Raw genomic sequence first — 23,269 nt, forward strand, 5'->3', positions numbered from 1 at the left:
AGTGGAAAAATGCTGGATATTTCTATTCCTCAGTTACAACAGTCACTGACAGTAGGGTGTTATTCAACTCAAACCTTTGTTGATTCAGTTTTTTTTTTTTTTCCCATGGGACATTTAAACTTCATGAAATAACAAGAAGGAAAACAAATATTATGAAGATTCACTATTAAAGAAACAAAAAGTTTATATAGACAATTTTTGAAATCTCTAAAAAGATTTCCTCCTAAAAATATAATCAAATCTTAACAGTGAGGGTAAGACACCTTCATGAGAGCCAGTTTATATTTCTCCTCCTGATACATCCGTTAGGAATTCATAGACAAGTCATGTTATCTTTCTATACCTCAATCTACTTCTACACAGAACAGAAAAATTATTGTAACACAATTTCATAAGGTCATATCTTTTTTATTTTAAAACCTCAACCTGTCCAGCAACCAGTTAATCATCTTTTGGCTTTTTTTCATGCCTCAAGCAATAGACATGATGCAGTATAGTTTGCTGTGTGATTTTTAAATCTCAGATCCGAAAGATCTGTGTTACAGAGCAGAATAATTTTGATCTCCAGAGAGGAAAGAAATATTCACCCATAACATCAACAAAAATAAAAAATCACTAGTCTTTAATGGCTTAAAGTTTTAGGTTTGGATTCCTTAGCATATCCTTTTCCTTCTGTTCCCTCTTCTAAAATTATCTGCTTGTTTGAATTTTATGAGTCAAAACCTCATATACTTCAATAAAGGAAAGGAAACAGGAAATAACCCCAAACTTACTAATAGTACCTAAATGGTTCTATTTTTGAAATATATTTCCTTTTATATCATGTAATAGTGAAAAAATATATGAAGAGTTAAAAAAAAGTCTAGTTGCATACATATTATTGACTTTATCTTATTAATTTTAAAGCCATCACTTCTAAGTTATCATACATAACTATTTTCATTCTTAAACATTATCATTAGGTACAGAGTACAATAAAAACTACCATAATCCTCAAATTGTAACAGATTTCAAAACATGAAAACACTGAACTTACAGATTTTTTTTTAATATATTTTTTTTCAAGCTGCCCATTAGCTCTCAAGTATTGTGAAGAATTATATTTCATCATTCCATAAATCCAAAGAGGTTCTAGGAGTTATCCTCTGTTTTATTGCCCCAGTGACAACCAAACTGCCTATAGTACACTGGCTCTTTCAGATCATAAGCCAGGTGAACCATAGTCTCTCTCACATCTACATTGCCAAGTCTCTTGCTAAAAGGCATCAAATGTAGACTTTGTATAGCAAAGAAGTACAGGTCATCTGCTGATGGTCATTCCTGAGTGTCCTCAGTATTTGAAGAGTAGGTACACAGCCTTTTGGGTCCCTTTAAAAGTCTCTGCTTAAATTTGACAAGAAACATGAAGCAAAAATTGTCTTAAAATCTGCTGGGCCTTTAAATAGTGCAAAATAACAGGCTGCTTGTCTGCACTTTTGATGAAGACTGAATAGACTTGATATGTCTCCCTGGCTAATAAAAATGAAGGCTGTATAGTTTCAAGCATATCCACATTAGCCAAGGAGCCTTTGAATAAATGAATCTGCAGCACTGTGACAATGAAGCAATAAGCAATTTCCATTATTTTAATTCCTCTAAGTTACTTTCGCTGTTCTAATATATTTATAATAAAAATAGGAACAAGTTTTCAGCATTTACAGTTTCCCTGATATGTCAGCGTCGTTAAGAATGTGTCAGAATCAACACCCATTTAGAGCTGAGCTATCATCATCTTCAAATATGAAAGCAGCAGTTGGGGTTAGAGGTAGCCCGTTTATTTTGTGAGTAATTCATTTCATAGTAAACTAGCTCTATTCACTAGTCCATGAACATCATATACATTTACACTCACATCTTGAGCTGCAGTACATCAATCTGACACCTTTCCTCAAGGGGAACAATCTATATGCAGTCCAAATGGCTTTTCAGATGAAAAATAAGTGCAATAGCCTTTTATCTCAGGAGACTTGGGTTCAAACCCTTGATTAGGTCACAAGTTAAAATTAGTTTGGTGCTCTTGTCCTACCTCGCATTTGTGCACTTCACACAATTTCTCCTCATTCAGGTGCCATTTGATGTGACTAGAATTCCCTGCTCAGAGGGAGACCCAAGGCTACAGAGGAGGAGGATACTGTCATTCAGGGACTCGTGTATTCACATTAATTTTGAGGAAAAAGAATGCAAAAGGAAGGTAAAAAAAAGAGAGAGAGAGAAAAGAACTCAAGGTTCTAGCATTGTTTTTTATTTCAGTATTAAAAGTCACTTCCTTTCTACTACTCCCTCCTCCCCATATATTTTTTGAAGTGACAACAAATATAATGAGATTTAGCTGCCTTTCTTAGATTTTACAGATACTGAAGGGTTTTTGTGTGTACTTTTTAGTTAAAGACCATAGACAGCATTTGTATCTTGTAACTGTCGACTCACAAAACAAAGGGAATGGACAAAATCACACTTGTGATCGTGATTAAAGAGCCATCTGTTTTCAGATCTATATGCTGAATGTCTTGACTTTCAAAACTAGCTAACACAGAATTGCCACCTCTCAGGAGGAAAAATAGTGGGTAGTACGATGACAGTCATGCCATGGAAACATGGTCTTGGAATATTCACCTCAGGCTCACCCTGGTTTTCAGCTTTGAAGATAGTCAGGGAGAACCACTAATAGTCTAGCATCTTGTTATTCCCGCTCTGAGCTGTCAATCCACACTAACAATGAAAGACTTCCCATACTTTGTAGAACATAGCAGTAAATCAGCGCCATCTGCATAGAACACAGCAGCACCATCTGCATTATAAAGGTTTTGCTAGAGTACATTATTGCATTATGCCAAATCAATAGCAGGAAATTGTCAAACTCAGCTGTATACCCAAGTGAACAGCAATTTTTAGTATATCCCACTTTCTGCTGTACTGAAATTATCTTGATGTACATATGGATATATATTTATGTGTAAGCTGGCAATCAATTATGAATGAAGGGTGTTTTACACTCAAATCTATATAAGATGCTCATCTTAACAGTATCTCCAAAGTAAAGAATTTGACTGAAATATAAACTGTAAAGTATGTATTCACAACAATATTCCTTTAAGACAAAGCAGTGTGCTATCCCCACATTGCAGATGTGAAATTGAAGTGTAAAATAAATTACTTGCCCAGATCTGCAAAATAACAATTGAGGCAAACCACAAACTTAAACCAACTAAATCCTAGGCTAGCCTTTCTGGTGTTTTTTTAACTAAGCTTCTACGAGATGGCATAACATATCATTTTCTTAAATATTACAAGGAAAGCATTCAAAAACACAGGCATCAATTATTAAAAACTTAAAATCAAAAGCTTAAAAGAGAAATAGATAAATAAGTAAAATCTGACAGCTAACATGAAGAAAAAGATAATTTCCAAATAAATAATCATTCCAAATCTTTATGCCTTTGTTCACACAACACATGATTTGGGAAAAAAAGATTTTAAAAAGAGAAGTTATAAATACGATTTTTTTCCCCAAAACTTCCTTTCTTCCAATAATGGGCTATAATATATTTCACCTAGCTTCCATTCTTTCTGTTTATTATGATAATAATATTGTTGTTGTTTGGATTTATTTATTTTTTTTAATTTGGTAGTATATGATACGTACAAATATTTGAGAAATTCCATTCATCAATTGAATCCTTATTTTCCGGAACATAAAATTCCTCTCAATCAGACATGATGTCAAGAACAATGCTAACTGCAACTTTAGACTGCGTACTCGGGTTATATGTTTACTTTCATGTGGATGGTAATGAGCTGATGCTTAAAATCTATTATGCAACTGCCGGAATATGGAATAACATTTATAATAGTGAAGGAAGATGCAATAATCTGAGAGGAAGTTATCAACTGAGTATGACTATTTGCTGCTATCTCTGTGAATTGAATAGAAACAATAAAGACAAACGTTAATGCTGCTTTCAGCATCCATACAAGTGCCAATCAGGTTATTATTGCATGTTTCTATTCTGAAAAGTATTCTTTAAAACAGCTTTGCAGTTTCCTTTTTTAGTTGCAGGAATTCAAAGACTTGATCTCATTTTTGTTCATTTTACTGTACTAAAGATACATTAAAGGCCTAACTATCAATCTGAGAATATAACACATCTACATTCCTTTCCACAGTTAATGAACACTCAGAAGAAAAATGTCTTCAGTTTTATCACTGCACTGATCTACAGCAGCTTTCATGGCAGACACCAAAGCAAAGGACCTTCATACATGATCGCATTTATCCATACATATTATTAGAGCTAACAGCAACAGAAGTCTTCAAATTTCAAGAAAATAATCTTGCTTTTCCTATAGCCTCCTATGCCTTGATGTTACATCTATGTACAAGGCAGAGGTATACTTTGTATAATGATGTTTTTGGAGCAATAGTTTGAAAGTAATTCCAGTCCTGACGCAAAAACAGCACGCACAACACTGTAGCAATTGGCTATTCATGTGATAATACCAATAATAACTGATTCTGCAGATCTAGCTTCTATCTTTCAAGAGCTTCGTTCTGGTTCTCGCTTATAATTGGGCCTTGGGCATATTGTTATCAAATCTGTACTCTTTCTTAAGCCTACAAAACGCAGAGGATCCTCACTTAAACACAAAAGTGTTCAAGTAAAATGAGACAGACTATAATTTATCCCAGCTAAAACATTCAGGTAAATTTCTATGCTGCTGCTACTTTTTCTGATCAAAGATAGAAAAGGAATGGATGTTTGATGCATTAAACGACACCTTCGCTAGGGCTCCTACATCTAGATATCTCAGTGCCTAAGTACTCATTATACTACTCATACCACTAACAAAAACATTGATTTTTGAATATGTAATCTGCAATTAATTACATGAATCACTGGATATGCTACTTACGCTAATTAAATTTCAATAGACACTATGTTGTGATCCATGGATAGTTAACGTACAACATATTTTCTTAAATAAGGCACTTTATTAAATATTGCAAAGATCAGTGAAGTGTTTAATCTTCAGTATCAGGTGCAACTCACAGCAAAAGAAATACAGTCTTGAATACCTCAGAGTACACTGAGAATATATTTGATTTACTGCAGTTTTTACCTAAACCTTGACTGTTAGGCATAATCAGACAGGCAGAAAATACTTCTGGAGTATTTTAATAGACCAAGATAATCTTGCATCTCATTGCAAACTTAGGAATCAGCAATGGAGTCACCTGCAACGAACTCAGGAGGCATTTTTCTGATATGCCGTTCTTTGAGTTTTCCCTGCTTTGGGAATAAACTCTTACACGTTGATGTGTCATTTTTCTTTATTAAGGACATGCAGGAACAAATTTTTCAAAAGTGTTTAGGCACCCAGTGATGCAGACAGGCAGCTTGTGTTATTTTTGAAGATCACTTAGGCAGGCTAGATAGTTAAATCCTATTGAAATTAGTAGGAGAAAGACATCTAACTTAAGCACTCAAAAAAATCTAGCCAATGCTCTTATTTATATTTTCAGTCTCCTAATCATCTTTGAATATCTTTTTGATACATCTTAATTTATTTAAACTGGCTCCCAATGTTTTTCTTGCTATCACCTCACTTAAAAAGCATATTTCATTAAACTAGTTGCAGATTTTTCTTGCAGAAGACCTATAAGTAAAATAGATGACAATTTTTTCTTCTGTAACTTTTTTTCCCCAGTAAATAGTTAAGGAGAAAGTTTGGGTCAGGATAATGTAGAATGACTGTTTTATGCTGAAGTCTGTTTTATTGACTCAATAAACTTTTAAAATAACATTAGTTAAACAAAATTTTGTAGGCTTTGGAATTTTTAGGTGATGGCAAAACATAGACCAACCAACACAAATATAACAGTTTATTATGCTCATCTGAAATATATTTATATTGATTTCTTCATAGTTAAATAGAGAAATAATTAAACTTGAAATAAACTTGGGAAGCATGTGAAAAATACCCCACCTTACTGAAACATATTTGCCTCTATATGTTCAGTTCACAGGGTTAATGAGGAACTTTGGGTTATATTCAACAAGGCTAAAATTTTGCAAAACTGAAATGAATCTGTTTAAAATATTTGCTTAAAAAAAAAATAAATATTTTGGTTTGCTTATTTTTCAGATAGTGCTTCATACAGAATGGGTTCATGAGAGTAGATTATAATTCTCCATAAGTTCCATCACCTGAACTTAATAACTTGTTAATATATCAGCATATTTCCACCATATTTGTACAAAGGTAAAATCCCCCAAAGAAGTCAAGAAAATTCATAAATTGATAGCTGTGCACAAAAAAGTAATGATTATTGCTACTAACAGGAAAACTATGGGGAAGTTCAGTAGTTTCCTGTGTTCTATTTGATCTGCAGCCACATGGATGCTGTTGCCTAGCAAGCAGAGGGCTGGGAGGGCTCTAGGACATCAATGAAGGTGGTTCTCTGGTTGCAGTATGCAAGGGAAGCACTACAAAACAGCCAAAGTGGCAACAATTTAAAAAAGCAAACACACTGGAATGTAGACTTCAGTAGGGTTATTAAACAACACCGAAATGCCATTTTCAGAAAATGACTGAAGATTTTCTTGATAAACTTTTTTTTTCTCCTCATCAGTGTGTTCTTAGTCTGAGATATTTCTCATCTTTTAGTTCAATTTCAAATAAAAATATATTGAAATATTTTTAACACCTAGAGATCTGGGATTTTTTTCAAACTCTTGTTTTGCCTTTTTTTTAAAAAGATTTTTTTCCAGTGTACAGTTCTTTTTATTAGAGAGAACAAAATGAAAGAGTTGGCTGCGTCTGATGATTCATAATTGCACATTTTGTGGCTTCAATGACAGCAATTTTTTCTTTTGTAACAGGCATTAATTTATAAAGGCAATACAAGTCTAAAGCTGCCTTTTTATGTATGTATGTTACATTTTATCTCAAAGTACGAATTTAAACATTTCCCATCTTATGTTTACATAAAAAGAACAGTGAGGTTTAAATGTAAGATGTTATATATCATAAAATAATAATCACTCTAATATGTGGGTGCTGAAGTTGATTACTGGCTTGTAGAATAAATGTAGTAAGGGAAAGCCAGAAGCAAAAAAAAAAAAAAAAAAAAAAAAAAGATACATAGAATATATCAAATTTAATCAGGTAAATGTATCCCTCCAGGCTACTTTGCTTGACCTAAGTCTTCCACTGGGAAGCCAGAGTTCAGAATAGTATTTCTGCAATGTAATTTCAGGTGCAACAAAGTTCCATTATAAAAAAAGCATGGAAGCTATTTCTCACACCGTAATTTGCATGGCCAGAGAAGGAAAAGGCAAGGCAAGCTGCCCACCCTGAACCTGTAGCAATATAATTTATCTTCAACTGCTCTAAACCCTCTAATTCCATTTGCCCATAGCTGTACACTATGCTCTCAAAGCCTGCCTCTAAGTCATACCTCTATCAGCAACAGGAAAAATCAGTCTGAAAATTTGTGTCTTCTAGGTTTCAGTTGAAAGTCTTCAATAAACTCGAGATAAACAACCACACAAGTTAAAGATGACTTTCCATGCAATTTCTAAAACTGGTGATTTAAGCTAAAATGCAATAATCCCTCTCTCCCCAGGAAGTGATTCTACAAGGTGTCTGGTATAACTACTACAAAGAAATAATGAACCATTGCTATCCCCGGATCAATTTCTTCAACTAGTAATTACGGGCTTAAAAAAATTAGTGTTGCTGCTTACAGGTTGAAAAAGGTCACAAACACTCCTCCCAAACGTCTCTCAAACTTAACTCTGAACTCTCATTTCTGTCCCTTATAACTCCTTCAATATCGATACCGTAATCCTATCAGTCAGTGTCACATCAACATCCCTGCAACACTAGGTTTAGAAAAAGCATATGCTAAAAAATAATTTTTGACTCGCTTTTTAACCTGCTTTATTTTACCTTTCCCTCAATGCCACTCTGCAAACTCAATTTACAATAGAGTACACTGAAAAATCCTATTTAACTGATCAAGGTTCTACTCTTCTACCCCACACCTAGGTTGTATTGAAGTGAACACATTTCTCATGCAACACTGAATTCAACTCTCGGTATAAATAATTTAACCACAAGCTGACTTGTTTGGGGATATGTGTAGAATTGAAAACAGTCCCACATAACTTAATACGAATGGAAACTCTAGAGAGGGGAAGGATAGATCAGATTCTGTTGACAGTGTGACTGCCCAAAAAGCTCTACCCTGCCCAGAAAGCACTGCCTTTCTTGCAGAGTTTCCATGGATCTAATTCAGACACTGCATCAGTGCTATTTCCATCGCTTTCTGCTGACATTCTGAATGCAGCTGTCTGAGTTTCTGCCATTGAAGACCATTTCACTTCCCAGAGAATCAGAGCACAAGATGTTATTGAAGATGTTTGAGCTTTCTTTGTTTAGACCTAATTTAACATTCACACCAGTGCTAACTTCTTGCTGCCCAGCACTCTTAAATGTGTAACTGCTTCTGTTGCATTCAACTTATTGTTGCATCAACTTACTGTGCAGTTGAATATTTTTGTAACTACTGTAATGGAGCCAGAATACTTTCCTGACAGACTAATTATTATTTTGTCTATAGAGCTCTTTAAAATACAAGCTTTTCACAGAACTGAAAGGTTCTGTTTGCTGTTGAGCATACATTTTTATTTTTTCAATAACCAGGTGCTTGAATTTTTGGATGTATATACAGAGAAGGTATTTGACTTCCATTCACAGAGAATTTTCATAGAGAAGTTTCTTAAGGTTAACTCATTTCACATGGATCTCACTACTACTACTACTACAATAAAAACATTAGGCAAAGGAATGACTATGAGCAACATATCACACTCAAACTGTGTTATTCAACGTTATTCATATGCACACATATAGTCACTAAGTCCAATCAAAAATCTATCTACATATATGATGTACACACACACACAGCCTTCCCAGCCCAGAACATTTCTGAATAAAACCCAGCACAAATGACTATAAACAACAGACTTAAAACTTTTGTCTTTGAATTAGAAGTCCGTGGTTTTGTACAGGCAAGAACTACAGCTGCTTGATGAGAAAGATTCTGACAGATCTTTTTCAATGATGAAAATTCATTTGGAGGTTCAGAAATCCATTACTGCAGATGCTTGTCTGCATACAGTTGCTTGTGAATTAATACAGGATATCTGTGATCATGTCAAAGATAACAAAAGCTAGAAAGAAGAGAGCTTTGTTGAAGATGAGAACGTGATAGTATTTTGATATTCTGCTATTCATTCAGAGTTTACTCAAGAAACAAAGAGGATGACAGCATGTAAAGCAAGCAGAAATTTGCAAAGATGAATTGCATTCCTGTGAGACTGCTGAAGATTCTAAATTCAAGAGGAGATTTTGGTGAAAAATTAATTTATCACTCATTTATCACAAACCATTCCAGATACTCCAAATGGAAATAACTTTGGTTCTAACAACCTGTTATTAATATGTGAAGGATTTGAAGCTGTAGAAGTAATTGATATGGAAGGTGCCTGAGCTCTACAGATGATTTGTCTCCAAACACACTGCATCCAGCATTTCTGCCCTTCAGAAAAATTTCAGCTGGGAATGAATTAAATACAGGATAGGTTTGTTAAATACAATACCAATCCAAACTGCATAGTTTTAAAAGTTAAGCTAAAATTCTAATGCTATCTGTTTCGCACTCCGCATATAACAGAAAAATATTTTTAAAATCAATGGACTGGAAGGAGAGGAAATAAAGAAAACATATTGGAAGTATGCTGAATACACTATAGAAAAAAATCTCCAAATTGTAAACCTACTTTACTGTTGTGTTCAAAGTTGTCATTTCCATTGAGGATAATAAAAAAATCAGTGAAGGAAATTGTAGAATTCATCCCAGTGCTGCCTTCTTCAAAAAATGACTAAATGCCTTGAGACACCATAAAAGTAGGAATTGTGTATTAGACACACAAGCATACAGAAACTCCACAGCAGGACCATGCTGCTAGACATCCAAGTACTCAGTAACGTCAACACATTTAGACAGAAACACTGTGTTCTCAGCATGAGTCTTACATCTGGCTTGGAATCACCTGAAGAGATATGGCCTGGCTCAGCCCAAATAGCACCGCACGCACAGGATCTTCTCTCTAGCAAGGACTGGACAGGGCTGCAGGGTCTCCTCTGTCCGCAGCACTTCACACCAGAGCCATATGCCAAGCCTTCCTTTACCTCATCTACCTATAAAATTAACAGATCACGTGTTCTGGGTTCAAAGGGCAGGGACAGCTTCCTGGGAGCTAACAGGAGAGAAAGTTCTGTGGGTGCTGACTGCTGCTGCTATGTGCTAACGCAGCTGACTGACTGGGAAAGGCAGGGGAGTAAGACATGACCCTGGGAAAGATACCATGGTGAGCATATACCTTTTCTGAAGGATTTTTCTGCCCTCTAAATGGTCTTAAACATTAAACAGCTTTGTCATGAAAGATTTAACATGTGAAGCATTATCACCACCCCTACTGTCACCAACTTGCATGTAAGGTAGAGACACACGCATATTGTTGCATATACAACTATTCTACAAGGAAAAAAACAGAATTTTATACGTCATCACCTAAAATTCTTAGTAGAAGACTTCTAAAAGGACATAATCAATGACAGGAATTTTAACTCCAAGAAGATTTGTCTGCTGAGTCTTGCATAATTTGACACATACCACGCACAGCATGCTGACTGATATGTCAGATATTTTTTTATCATTACAGCTCAAGGGTGTCCTAACTGCTGCAGAACTAGCTTTGTCCTTTAATTGTTCTGAAAGGTCAAAATGCTGTTTGTAGATCAGGCTCAGTAATCTGATTAGCTATTTGGGGCTTGGATAATTTGCACTGTTAACACATTGTCTCAATTGGAAGTTTACATAACTTACACATCTTAGAAGTTGAAGTTCTGTTATCACATTTTTGTTCATATACAAGCAGTTCTGTTTATTCCCAACTCAGCAGCCAAGGTATTGATTAAGTTGGCTTAGGTGATCCCAGCCGGCAATTTCAGCCTCAATCTTTACATTGTTTTCCAATAGCTTTCTGTATTGACTTCAAGTTCCTGTTTTTGACTTCAGTATCTTGCTTTTAGCTTTAAATCTGTCCTGTTTTCTTTTGTTGTTGTTCTTTTTTCTTGTTTTCTTGTTTTCATTTTTTTTTGCTGAAGGTTTATTTTACTGTTGCCTCAACCTGTCCAAAGAAATTTCCACTGAATGTAAAGATGTGAACACTAGGCTAAGAAGGAAGAAACTAAATGAAACATCAGTAAAGAGGCTCACAAGGCATTTCATACACTAGTTTCAGAATATGTATTTTCAGTCTAGTCATATATTATGCTATATCAAAAGCAATCTTCAGAATAACAACTTGTATCATATTCTCTGCTCCACTAATGCACTGTTGGGAATTATTGATGCAGTCTCTATAGCTCATTTGGTGACCTCTGCTATTTGCAGTCCTGAAATGTTTTCTACTCTAGGTAGAATTTTTATTCAACTTTCCTGCGGAGAAACAATCACAAATCAGAATTCAGCTGATTGTGGGAAACTCTTGTTTGTGAAACTGAGGACAGAACTTGACAATTACAGTAGAGATGATTCTAATATATGAGTTTGCATTTCCTCAAAAACCAGTGGTAATTACATTTGCAGTTCTGTACTACTACATTTTTGCAGCTGAAATTGTCATTCTGCCAACGTACTTCATTTGTTCTATTTTTTTATTGAAAAAGCATGAGAGATTTGTGTGTGAATAGTTCTAAATACATGTATTTTCACTGAACCAAAATAATGTTTGGGTTGGTCAGTAAAAGCTTTCAAAAAAAAGCATCCTTCTGGATGTTTTTATTTCTGCAAAAATAAATATTCGATTATTTGTGTGGCTGACAGTCAGCTTTGTTGTAGTTCCCAATGAAAAGGAGAGTATGTTGATTAGAGAAAATACAGCTACATTCCATCTTCTTCCCTTACTTCAATAACAGAAGATCATTTACATATTAATTCCAGGATTGAACAGCTGCATTCCCTAGAAAGCGCCATTCATTGCAGCAGTGAGCCCCTGAAAGCAGGCAAAAAAAAAAAAGAAAAAAAAACTGGCATAAAACTTAAGGTGGATAGGGGCACCAATTTCACAGCACAAATTGATTTACAATTTTGTTTTTACTGATTTCACAAATTTCCAAAAGATTTACTATTCATTTTAAGGATCGTATGTAGACACCCTCATACCTATCTGAGGAATTAAAGAAATCATATTATTTTCAGTTCACAATGAGGTAAATAGTGGCATAAATGGATTATTTACTAGATTTGGGAAACTACTTCTAGTACTATAAATTTAAGTGTGCTCTGTGTTGAGAGCTAAGCAGTTTGCCCAGGATTGCACAAAAGATCAGTGGCAAAGACAGAAAAACATTCCATCTCTAAGTTCCCATTTCCACGTTCTGTCTTTTCTGATAAATGTTCAGGTCTCATTCCTTTATGCTTTTATATTCATTGCTGTTTTTTAATATAAATTTATATTATATTAAAAAGAGAGAAATACGGTTGTTCTTTTGACAAGATCTAGAACAAAAACTTATGTCTGTTTTATACATCAGTAAAAGTCTATGAAGATGGAAGGCAAAGCCTGTTTCTGTGAGGCAGTATGCATCAACAGTACCAGAACTTTTATTTTCAGGCACAGAATAGTATTAAGAATAAGATGAGGAATGGTAGATTCTTGTCTTAGCTGGATCTATCACACATTTCCAAAATCAAGAACAAACTCTGCCATTGATTATTTTCCCTGTGATCAAGAGATGCAAATTAAAATAGATAGCCTCTCACCAGAGACTCAGATGGAAAAATTGTAATTTGACTGTTGGAAAGTAGGAATATCTCTTTTCATTCTCACTAAGATTCCATATTCAGCCTTCTTGGCAACAACAACATCAAACTAAAGAGGAAAAGCTATATTAGAACCTACCTAGTAGAATATTTCCTGATGAGAATTTATAAGAATAGGTAGCACTTGACATTTAAAAAAAGAGACAAATACTCAACCAAAAGGTCCAGTCCTGGAAACACTGGGTAATTATGCCCAGAAAGTTTTCTGGCATTAATAGGAACAAGCAGATGAACAGGAACTACTTTCATAAGCAGTGAGGTTGCGGAGGTACGCAGTGTGCTAATCTAGTTTAAAAAGTTCTCTCACTTCCCAAGTTGCACCAGTATTTTGGTCACTGACTCCTGTTCCAACTGCTTTGGGGGCAATGTGGCAAATTCAATCTTCACGATTACTGAGGTTAAAAACAGCTCTCCAGTACTGTAAAAACAGTAGTTTTTAATTCAGTCTACCTAAATTCAATCACTGGTGTTCTGCTTAATATTTGATAGCATGCAAGCAGCAATAGAGAACCTCTTTATGACTAGGTTTTAAGTGAACTTCATTTATCAATGCTCCAGGGAGAGAAAACAGCATTATTGGTCCTATTAAATATAATTAGTACCTACTGGCCTTGAAGTAAAGGATGAGTGAGCCAGATGTTGTCCACAAGAAGTAACTGATGGTCTCTCACAGGTTACACTTCCCCTTCCTCAGCAGTTTAGAGACACCAAGCATATTTGCACAGTTTCACAGCCACAAAAGACTTTACTTGCCCAACTGCCTGTGATGCATGATAGAATTCCACCTTTTTTTTTTTACAACCCGCAGAATCCTATGCACAATGCACAACTATTTACATTTACTGCAAAAATATATACTTCATGCTAGCAGTAAAAATTAGGATCTTTCTCAGTTGATTTCTGGAACCTCCAACAGTGTTTTTATAGAGACTTCTGCTTATTTCTCCTCCCTGTATGTTTTTCCTCTTCTAAATTAGAACTTAATGGAACTTCTAAAAAATATAATCAGAAGCCAAGGATAAGGTAACATTTTAAAAGCTTATTCAGCTGTAGCTGTGAGACCAACACAGTAAACTACCAGGAACTGAAGTCATGCAGGGGATAAATGTCATCTCCAACAGAAAATGTTTTTGAAAGAATAATAGTCAAAAAAAAAAAAAAAAAAAAAGGAAAAAAAGAAACAAAGGGTATAGCATTTCCAGAAATGCTACCTCTTTTATGCTTGCATCCTGAAGAACACACATGAGATTCTGTCCCATAATACAATATGAATTTTAAAGAATGCCTTGTCTTTCCTTTTTCTTCATCTTTTATAAAAAAGGTCCTGCTTGGACTGGCAATTAGTAACAATATTAACATTCTATCATACAGATGGATGATATCTTTAAGAAAGTAAAATTATATGTACAAGATGATATAGAAGAAAAAAATCATACCTTCTGACTGACTTCTTGTAAGAATGATTTTCACAATTGACGTTTCTGACAACCCAGCATTCCATCATCTGAAGTATTTTAAGAGACAAAAATTGTTGTATTTCTTCACTCCATATTTGTCAAAGCGATCAGAAATCAGTGGGCCTAAATTTGATGCTGTCAGTGGTCACCGTGACACTTCCACAGCACTGTTCACCTTCAGTTTTATCCCTGTAGTCCTACAGAGGTGTAATGATTGCAGATGTTACATCTGAAAGTCATGCTCTGCATTTCTAAAAAAGCTTCTGTGAACTTCTATGCATAAGAATCATTCAAATTTTAAAATAAACATTACAAGCAGAGTAACTAGCATAAAAATATTTCAAATTAGTAGCATAACTTTAGCCTAGAGAACTCCAGCATCAGTTATGTGCTAGACACTATAGACTTTTCATATCTGGAGAAAGCATGCATTTTCACCAAACGCAGCACTCAAGTTACGTTGGTGCAAGTAGTTACATCGCTTCTTCTGACTAGAAAAATGAAAAAGTGCTGCCAGAATGGCAATAAATAAATATTTAATATTTTATTTAAATTAAAGATTCTACTTGGCCAAAATATCTTTTTATAGACATGATACAGACCTGGGTTTAAGTAACAGTATTATTTTACTAATTAAAGAGTATACCATTTAGTTCAAAGAAAAATGAAACCAATTAGTTCAAAGAAAAATAGTTTGAGTACTATTTTAAATCAGTTAAAATTACACAACCATTTTAGCCATTATCAAGTTTTTATCGAAATCTCAATAAATTTCTCAAAAAGCATACATGTTAAAAACACAATATTTGTCAGCAATCAATTTCTAAAACTATTAATTTTACTCAGAAAATTAAGAGATTGTATACAATTTTTTAGGTATTTCTTTTTTTCAGGAAAAAGCATGCCAGCTATTATCACTGGTTCCTGACAGTCTGCAGTTATATGCTGGGTCTAAATAATAAGAACAAGATTTTATGCCTTTAAACTTTTTACACTGTTATACATTTATACCTTTGTTTTCTGAGTCATTTGCATTTAACCTGGCTTCTAAGAAGTCAAGCAGTTACTGTGTAGATTGGCATGGACCTCCCAGATTCTTCTGCCTTCAAGAACATGATGTCAAGCAAGTTGCCTGTTATATATATTATTTGCATCTATGTATTTTTGGCAAAAAGTTATTAAAGATGGGCATTTCCAGAAATTTATCCAATATGATAAGAAAAAATAGTGCAAGGACTGAGGAAAACAGAGTGAGACAGCACTGCTCAGTTACACTGGAAGAGAATTATTGGAATGTATCTGTGCAGAAGTTTACTGTCAACAAGTTTAAAAATGACACAAAATGGTGAAGAGCCACTTACACACCAGAGGTGCACGCTGCTAATCAGGGGGACCTCAACAAGCTAGAGAAATGGGCTGACAGGATCATCATGAAATTCAGGAAGGAGAAGTGCAAAGTCCTAAACCTGGGGAAGAACAATCCCACTTGCCAGAACATGCTGCAAGCCACCCAGCTGGAAACAGCAAGGCAGAAAAGGACCTGGTGTCTTGGTAGACAGGTTGAACATCAGGCAACAACCTGTTTTTGCCACAGGAAAAGGCTAACTGTACTGTTGGTTGCATCAGGCAAAGTATTGTGAGCAGGGTGAGAGACGTGAGCCTTCCCCTCTGCTCAGCATTGGTAAGGTCAATACTGGAGTGTTTTGTCCGGTTCTGACCTTCTCCTATAGAATAGAGACAAGAACATACTGGAGTGTGGCCCCAGCAGAGGGCTACAAAGCTGGTTAAAAGGGATGCAGCAGCTCTCCTATAAGGGGTAGCTGTGAAATCTGGGACTCTTCAGCCTAGAGAAGACTCAGGTAGGCTCTTCTCAACCTATAGAAATACCTGTGCACAGACAAAAGGAAATAGGGACAAACAGACACCCAGTAGGTGTCTGTCCAAATATCAGAAAAATGTTTTTCCACTGAATGTGATGAAAAGGTTGTCCAGAGAGGCTGTGAGATCTTACCCTATTCAACAGCTGCCTGGACAACTGGCTCTACACATCAAAATGTCACAGAATAATGTGTTTCTTTTTAGCTTGGCTGGCAAGTAGATTTAGGTTGATTTCAGAGAAATGTTATTTATCTGAGAGTTGTTCTTATCAGTAACCTTATCTAAAAAATATCAGAGAAGAGTAACCATGTAAAACAGAGCTAGACTCCTAGCAGACTTTTGAATTGAGGCCATGGAGCTAATTGGCTTTATGCATGGAGAGCTAACTGCAAATTAAATATCACTTAGATTTTTGGAAAGCAGTAATTTACTGATTTCCCTCAACTAATCCATGTGTCCTGTGTATACCTGGACAGCTGTTTTGGCAGAAAGTGAGAGAAGTGCTTGAAATATCATCTTTTCTTTGGCCCCAGTTGTCTACTTTCATATATGAAATAGCATCACAAAACAGATCTCAAACTAAGGTTATTTCCAGACAAATGAGTAAAACCACACATTCACAGCTTCCGCATTAAGATAGCTGGCCATAAAACAACTTGGATCTGGAAACTGTACAATTGCTGGGAGGCAGACTGCATTAGCTCAGTCTTGGTGCTGCTCTAATTCAGTTACCTTGCAGGGTAAACATGTATTTGCCTTTCAAAACACCACATTGACACACTCTCAGGGTTTTTTGTTTTTCTATTTTCTTGGCTTGAATGTTAAAGGTTATCTTCCCAGAACTCTGGGAGAAGGGATTAGAAAACATAAAATAAACCAAAGAATCAAGAAAATATCACATATAAACATTCAGACACAGAAGATGGCATTAAGGTACATGACAGAGTTTTCAATACCATGAATGTCTGAATCAGGATGTTTCAGGTAAGCGTAAGGAGCTAAAAAAGTTGGAAAGACACAGAATTCTTAGCTTACACAGAAAGGTGTTCAAATCATTGTTCAGAATGTTAAAAACCATTCAGAGAAAAATCTGTGTAAATTCTCCATTGCTAGTATCAGAAAAAAAAAAAAACAGATGGGCTTTGCTATTCTTCAGGCAGCTTTATGTAAATTGTTAAATAAAAAGCAAAATATAAAAATAATCTCTCTTTAAGTATATTTTTATAGAACATTATCTAACACACTTTACAAAATACAACAAGTAGAAGATCACAGAAACATAGGATGGAATTTTTTTCCCTCCAGTTTGCAACTTTTCTTATCACCCTGCTGTGTAAAGGTAAGCAGGCAAAGGGGGAACAGCTTAGCAACACTGGTTTGTTCACTCACGTTCTTTAGTGACACAGATGAACACATTTCATGTGAAGGCCAGTTGTAAATCTTAAAAAAAGAGAGAATTAATTTCCATTCTATTTTAGGGGACTTATCATTGCTTTTAATAGGATTGACTTTCCCATTTTGCAGGCTCATATCCCACAGTTACATGAAAATGCATAAGTGATGAAAAAAAAAAAAAAAACTTAAGATCATTCAGAAAAACAAGAAGCCCAGGGGAATCTGAGAAAGGGTTGGATTAAATACAGTAAGAATTCAGATAAACTATACAAAAATGCCACAAGAAAAAGGAATCTTCTAGTAAATGACCACTTGGTTCAAAAAGACATTATTTCTCCTTTACTGTGTAAGCTATCAAGGAAAATTATCTCATGAAAATAAAGATGCACAATAAGTTATCAGTTCAAAATATGAAGTTGTTTCATACCTCTTCAGACAGAACTTCATCTCTAGAAGGAATGATGGATGGTTACCTCTAGCATACTCTCTCATCACACATTACATATGTAAGTAGCTCCAAAAATAATGCCTCTTATTTATTTCCATGGAAACTGCAACAGATATAAAAGCACAGTTAGATAGAATAAATTCCCAGCTACAGAACACTAATTTTCAACATAGTTACCACCCTTAGCTATGAATTTTTATTCACTTTGAACAAGAGCCTGCACATCACACCCATAGAAATCTGCACCATCATATCCACTGTCACTGTTTCCACTGCTGAAAGGTACCACTCACTGCCTCACTGTTCTCACATCCACTGTGGTCTCCATAAACATTCAGCAAGTGTAGATGAATGTTTGTGTCTGCCATTGCTCCATCACAGAGAAATTCAATTCCACACCTTTGCTTCATACACACTTCTATACCAGATGCCATTCTATCAGATTGCCTTTCTGCTGCTATCTGTCAGATGGCAACAAAACACAAGAAGATTGGTGGGAAGAGTCAACCTCTACTACCATACCACCAACATCCACCTCTGAAGTTGTGGGCCAACGTAATAAAAGAAGAGACATTACTTTTGGATCAGTCCTTGTGTAATAACTTAGGTTGGAAAAGACCTCTAAGGTCATTGTGTCCAACTATTATCCTAGCAATGCCAAAGCACATCTTCACATCTTACAAGTATCTCCAGGGATGGTGAATCAGATACTTCCCTAGGCAGTATGTTTCAATGCTTCACAATCCTTTTAGTGAAGAAATTGTTCCTCATATCCAAACTAAAATCTCCCCTGGTATAATTTGAGGTCCTTTTTTCTTGTCCTATTATTTGTTGCTTAGGATAAGATATCCATCTCTTGAGATTTTTCCTTTAACTTCACTTTCTCCACCCACCATCCATGTATTTTTCATCGTTGCTGTTTTTTCCACTTTCTCTACTCATGTTTCCCTGCACTCATATGCTTCATAATTTTTCTTTCCATTTAGTTTTTCCTCATTTGATTGTTTTACTGTCTTTCTACACAAATGTATTGCCTAGAGTGAAGAACTAAAACAACTGAGATATTTTAATGAGCTAAGCTTGTTAAACAACTAAAGATTACTTTCAGAAAGAATCCAATCCAATTTTAACATACTGGACTTGTTTTAAAGTTCAGTGTTATTATGACTTCTCTGAACCTGAAAGTTGCCCAAGTAGCTGTTCTTACAACTTTTGTACACAAGAACACGAGACATTTTGTCTACATAGGTAGTTCGATTTTTTTTTTTTTTTCAAATTCCCTAAACCAGAAGAGACAATGCATAAAATAAATCCTTTTAAAATACTTTCCTTTGTAACTATCTCCACTTAGGAACTTTTTACTATCTACTCTGCACTCTTTACAGAACTCTAATATTCTCTAATGCTCTAATCACACTCACTGCTCTTTGCTACTATCCCTTTTAACTCTGGTCAGTGAGCATGAAAACTCAAAAACTGGACAGGAGGCGGGAGGCAACGTGCTACAAAACAACACACAAACAGGGAAAAGACCTGTGAACAGAAATCAGTGACGCTGGAGAGCAGGAAAAGTACAGCTCCAGAGAGCAGTATGGAAGAACCTTGCTCCAAAATTACTTTTTCTGAGATGTTAATGAATCTGTCAGAAGGATCTACAAAATAAACTTCCTTTGCTCTATCTGCACATCTGAAACTTGCATTGCAGCTCAATAGCAGCATTTTGAACATAGAAATTATAGCAATGAAAGTACGTAACATTCTAGCACTTGAATTAAAAATAGCTTTAGACTCTTCATTGTCATAACATGGGGGAGGGAGAAGGGGTAAACCCCCTCTCCAGCTTCTAACCATCTTTACTGTTCTTTTTACCAATGCTAACTAGAAAGTCATAAAATCAATGAAACCCTTTGAAGTTGACCTCCTTCATCACATTAGGCTTGAAAGAGACATGATAAAGTAAAGCAGAGGTTTGGATTTCCTCATTCAAGTGAACATCAAAACAGTACTTTGTTGATTCTAAGCAATAACTGAAGTGAAAATTTAAACAATATCTTGCAATACCTGACAAATCTAAAGAAGCTATAGGATCTCTGCACTGAGCAAAGAAGATAGAAAAAACAGATGTTACAGCAGACAGAATATCTCCTGGTTTTAGGAAATGAGACACAGCAGGAATCACATTCAAGTCAGTCACTACTACTTTCATAGTTATTTTGTTTTAACAATGTGTTCTGATATTTGCAGTCCCCTTTCCTAGCCTCAGTACACCAACAGCCATGTCAAACATTTCTTAATTAGAAGCTTCAAATGAATTTACAAAGGAAAGTTACACCGGCAACAACCCAGTTGCTAACACCAGAGTCCTCAAGAGTATTCAGAATGAGCACAGCTGAGACTTGCTTATTTATTTATTTTTGCCAGCAGGAGACTTACACCAACAGTTCCCCTTAATAAAGACATGATCTTTTTCTCAAATGAAAGTACATGAAAAGCAAGAAAACTGGAGAAAAATGCAGTCTGGCTGGGTGACGTAGAAAAAATAAGCGAGCAGAAGCTAATGAAATAGCATGAATCTTGCTATTTCAATGTAATCCTTTCCTTCCCTCTGATTCACCATTAGAGTAGTTCATATTACTTTCTTCTTTGTACGTGAACTTGTAACAATTTGAATAAAACATGACTTCTGAGTTGCTATACCAAGTCATTTTATGTCTGCTAGTAGAGATATACTATCTTCTAGTGGTGAATCTATGCCTATCTTATGAGTACACAGATGCTAAAAACAAGCAAAAGGCTCCAAAGGAAGAGTGAAAAAAATACCTGCAGAACAAATATCCACAGACAAAGAGTCCGATTAGTAATCATTCCCCCTTCTTATTAACCTAAAGAAAATCAATTTACGTTCAAGAGTAAGAATAGCAAACTTAGCATAATACCTATTTATGAAAGAAATATTTAAGTCTGCCAGCAAAAAACTGTGGCCAATGGAATTTGAAAAAAAAAAGCAGGTTTGAATTTCAACCCCCCTCTCCCTGAACAACAGCCTGGTATACTTACTCTTGGGACATATGAGCACTTTACAACAAACTGTCCTTCTTGACATGTAATTAAATTAACTGAAATAAATTAAGGGTTTTAGATCTCAATAAAATGAAATAAATCCAAAACAAAACCCAATTTTTGTATTCCATTGTTATTTTTCTATCATCATCTGAAAAGTTTTCTCTTGTGAACATCTGGAAGCCATCATGTCAGGCTCCGGATATTACAGTTACATGAAGTTTTTTGCAGGCCTAATGAATTACAATGGAGGTCACACTCTCCACTGACCAAATTGTGACACACCTGTGTATAAGTACCTCTAGCTGTAAAAATTACTGTGAATTATACAATTTCTATTATTTCCTACAGCAGAAAGATCCAGAAGGGTAATGTGGTGAGATTTCCCTTATCACTGCCATTATCTGTGACATTTTCATATTTATTTACTATTCTAATTAAATATTTCTCACCAAGTTTTGTATAACCAGTAAAAACATATGATCTGATACATGAAATATAAGCATTTGGAGAGAATCCAAATTGCTTCTAAGTTACACTCTTAAGGCCTTAGATAGTAATAGATTTCACAAAATCAACTATAAAAGGGCACTGCTTTTAAACTGATTTCTTCTCAGTTACAACAGTAGAATTATGATCATCCTTCAGATTTCAGAGAAAAGAAGAAAACATTCAAATATTGTTCAGGGAAATAAAACATTTCACATATGGATAAATGCTAGCTTGCTAGCATGGCAGGAAGACAAGCTGAACAGGATCATTTCTGCCAAAACCATTAACAAATTGCCTTACGGTGATTGGCTTGGCTGCAAGTTTTAGATTCTTAAGTTTTATGGTTTGAGGTTGTTGTATTTTTTCCCCCCCCCCATCTCTGTTTTGTTTTGATTTGGGGTTTCTCTGAGGAAAGGAGAGAGGTATTCAGTAGGGGGAGGTACAGGGAGTTGCATTAATCCACACATAGCTTGTACATTAAGTCATTTCTTCTGGATATTTTGCTACTTAACTACATCTGGCTTTGTTTAATGTCAGTATTTTGACTGGGCTTTTTTTTTTTTTTTTTTTTGTAATCTACAATACTCTAAGAAAAGCTTGAAGGAAACAAAGGCTAAACACATTTCTTCCACTTCTGCCCATTCTGTACTGCTGCCATAGCCCCTGATTCTATAAACATATTATTGCCCCTTACCACCTCCCTGGAAACTGAAAAGCCAGAAATATATGTTATAAACTGCATACATGCTCACACATGCACACTCATATATGTAATATTTTCACAACATCAAAGTCTCCCTGTTTTTCAGTGAACTCCGATTTTTTGCTTCTCCATTCTCCACTACGTGAAATCATTAGCTATTATGCATATCCTCTGCTGGAAAGCAGCCAACACAGATTGTTCTGAACCTCCTTCCACCACCTCATGACAAACTCACAGTTTCAAGACATTCCTTGAAACACTTAATCCTTCAAATATTGTGATATGAACATTAAGAAAGACTCAGAAGCCACGACAACAGTTTGTTTCCTGAATCCTCTGCTCCAGGGTGCTTCACAAACGTCCCCATTGTCCAGTTCAAATCGTTCAACACACTTGATAACTCTACTTCTCATCTCTATGGGGGTTTGGCTTTAGTGCTATTCATTCAACAAGAGAATCTCGAAGTACCTAGTATTTGGGTTCACCTCAGCTAAGTGTATGAATGTTCAGAAGTTTCTTTTAAGTTTGCTAAATTTTTCCATAGAAAAATTGGTATTCTTGGCATTTTAGAATTCTAGGAAATGAACATAGAGAAGAAGTGTCTGCTTAACTGTATTTCAATTCCTTTATGTTGTCATTTTTCACACAGTTCTAATCCTAGGTACTTAAGTCAAATTTAAACAAAACATAGAAAACAATTTGAAAACAAACCAGAAAAAAATGACAAAGGCTGATAACCAAACGTGATTAACAGCAGGTGGCAACTTCAACTGAAAACCTTTTTCTTGTAACAGTAATACACCATAGTACACAATTACACACAACAGCAGATTTTTGGA

General features: G+C 35.3%; 1 long non-coding RNA gene across 9 annotated transcripts in view; it reads right to left on the bottom strand.

Annotated features, from left to right (window-relative positions):
- LOC116235064 (uncharacterized) overlaps positions 1–23,269 on the bottom strand; it is a 367,124-nt gene that overhangs the window by 266,773 nt on the left and 77,082 nt on the right. For 6 of the 9 annotated variants that reach the window (XR_016468530.1, XR_016468535.1, XR_016468536.1 and 3 more), the window contains 2 exons: positions 18,155–18,278; positions 14,434–14,651 (listed from right to left, as the gene is read on the bottom strand). This is a non-coding gene — a long non-coding RNA (uncharacterized LOC116235064). The other 3 variants (XR_016468534.1, XR_016468533.1, XR_004168274.2) reach the window with 3 other exon arrangements.

Source organism: Phasianus colchicus, chromosome 8 (assembly GCF_987193195.1).
Source record: "Phasianus colchicus chromosome 8, bPhaCol1.hap1.1, whole genome shotgun sequence".
Classification (NCBI taxonomy): Eukaryota; Metazoa; Chordata; class Aves; order Galliformes; family Phasianidae; genus Phasianus; species Phasianus colchicus.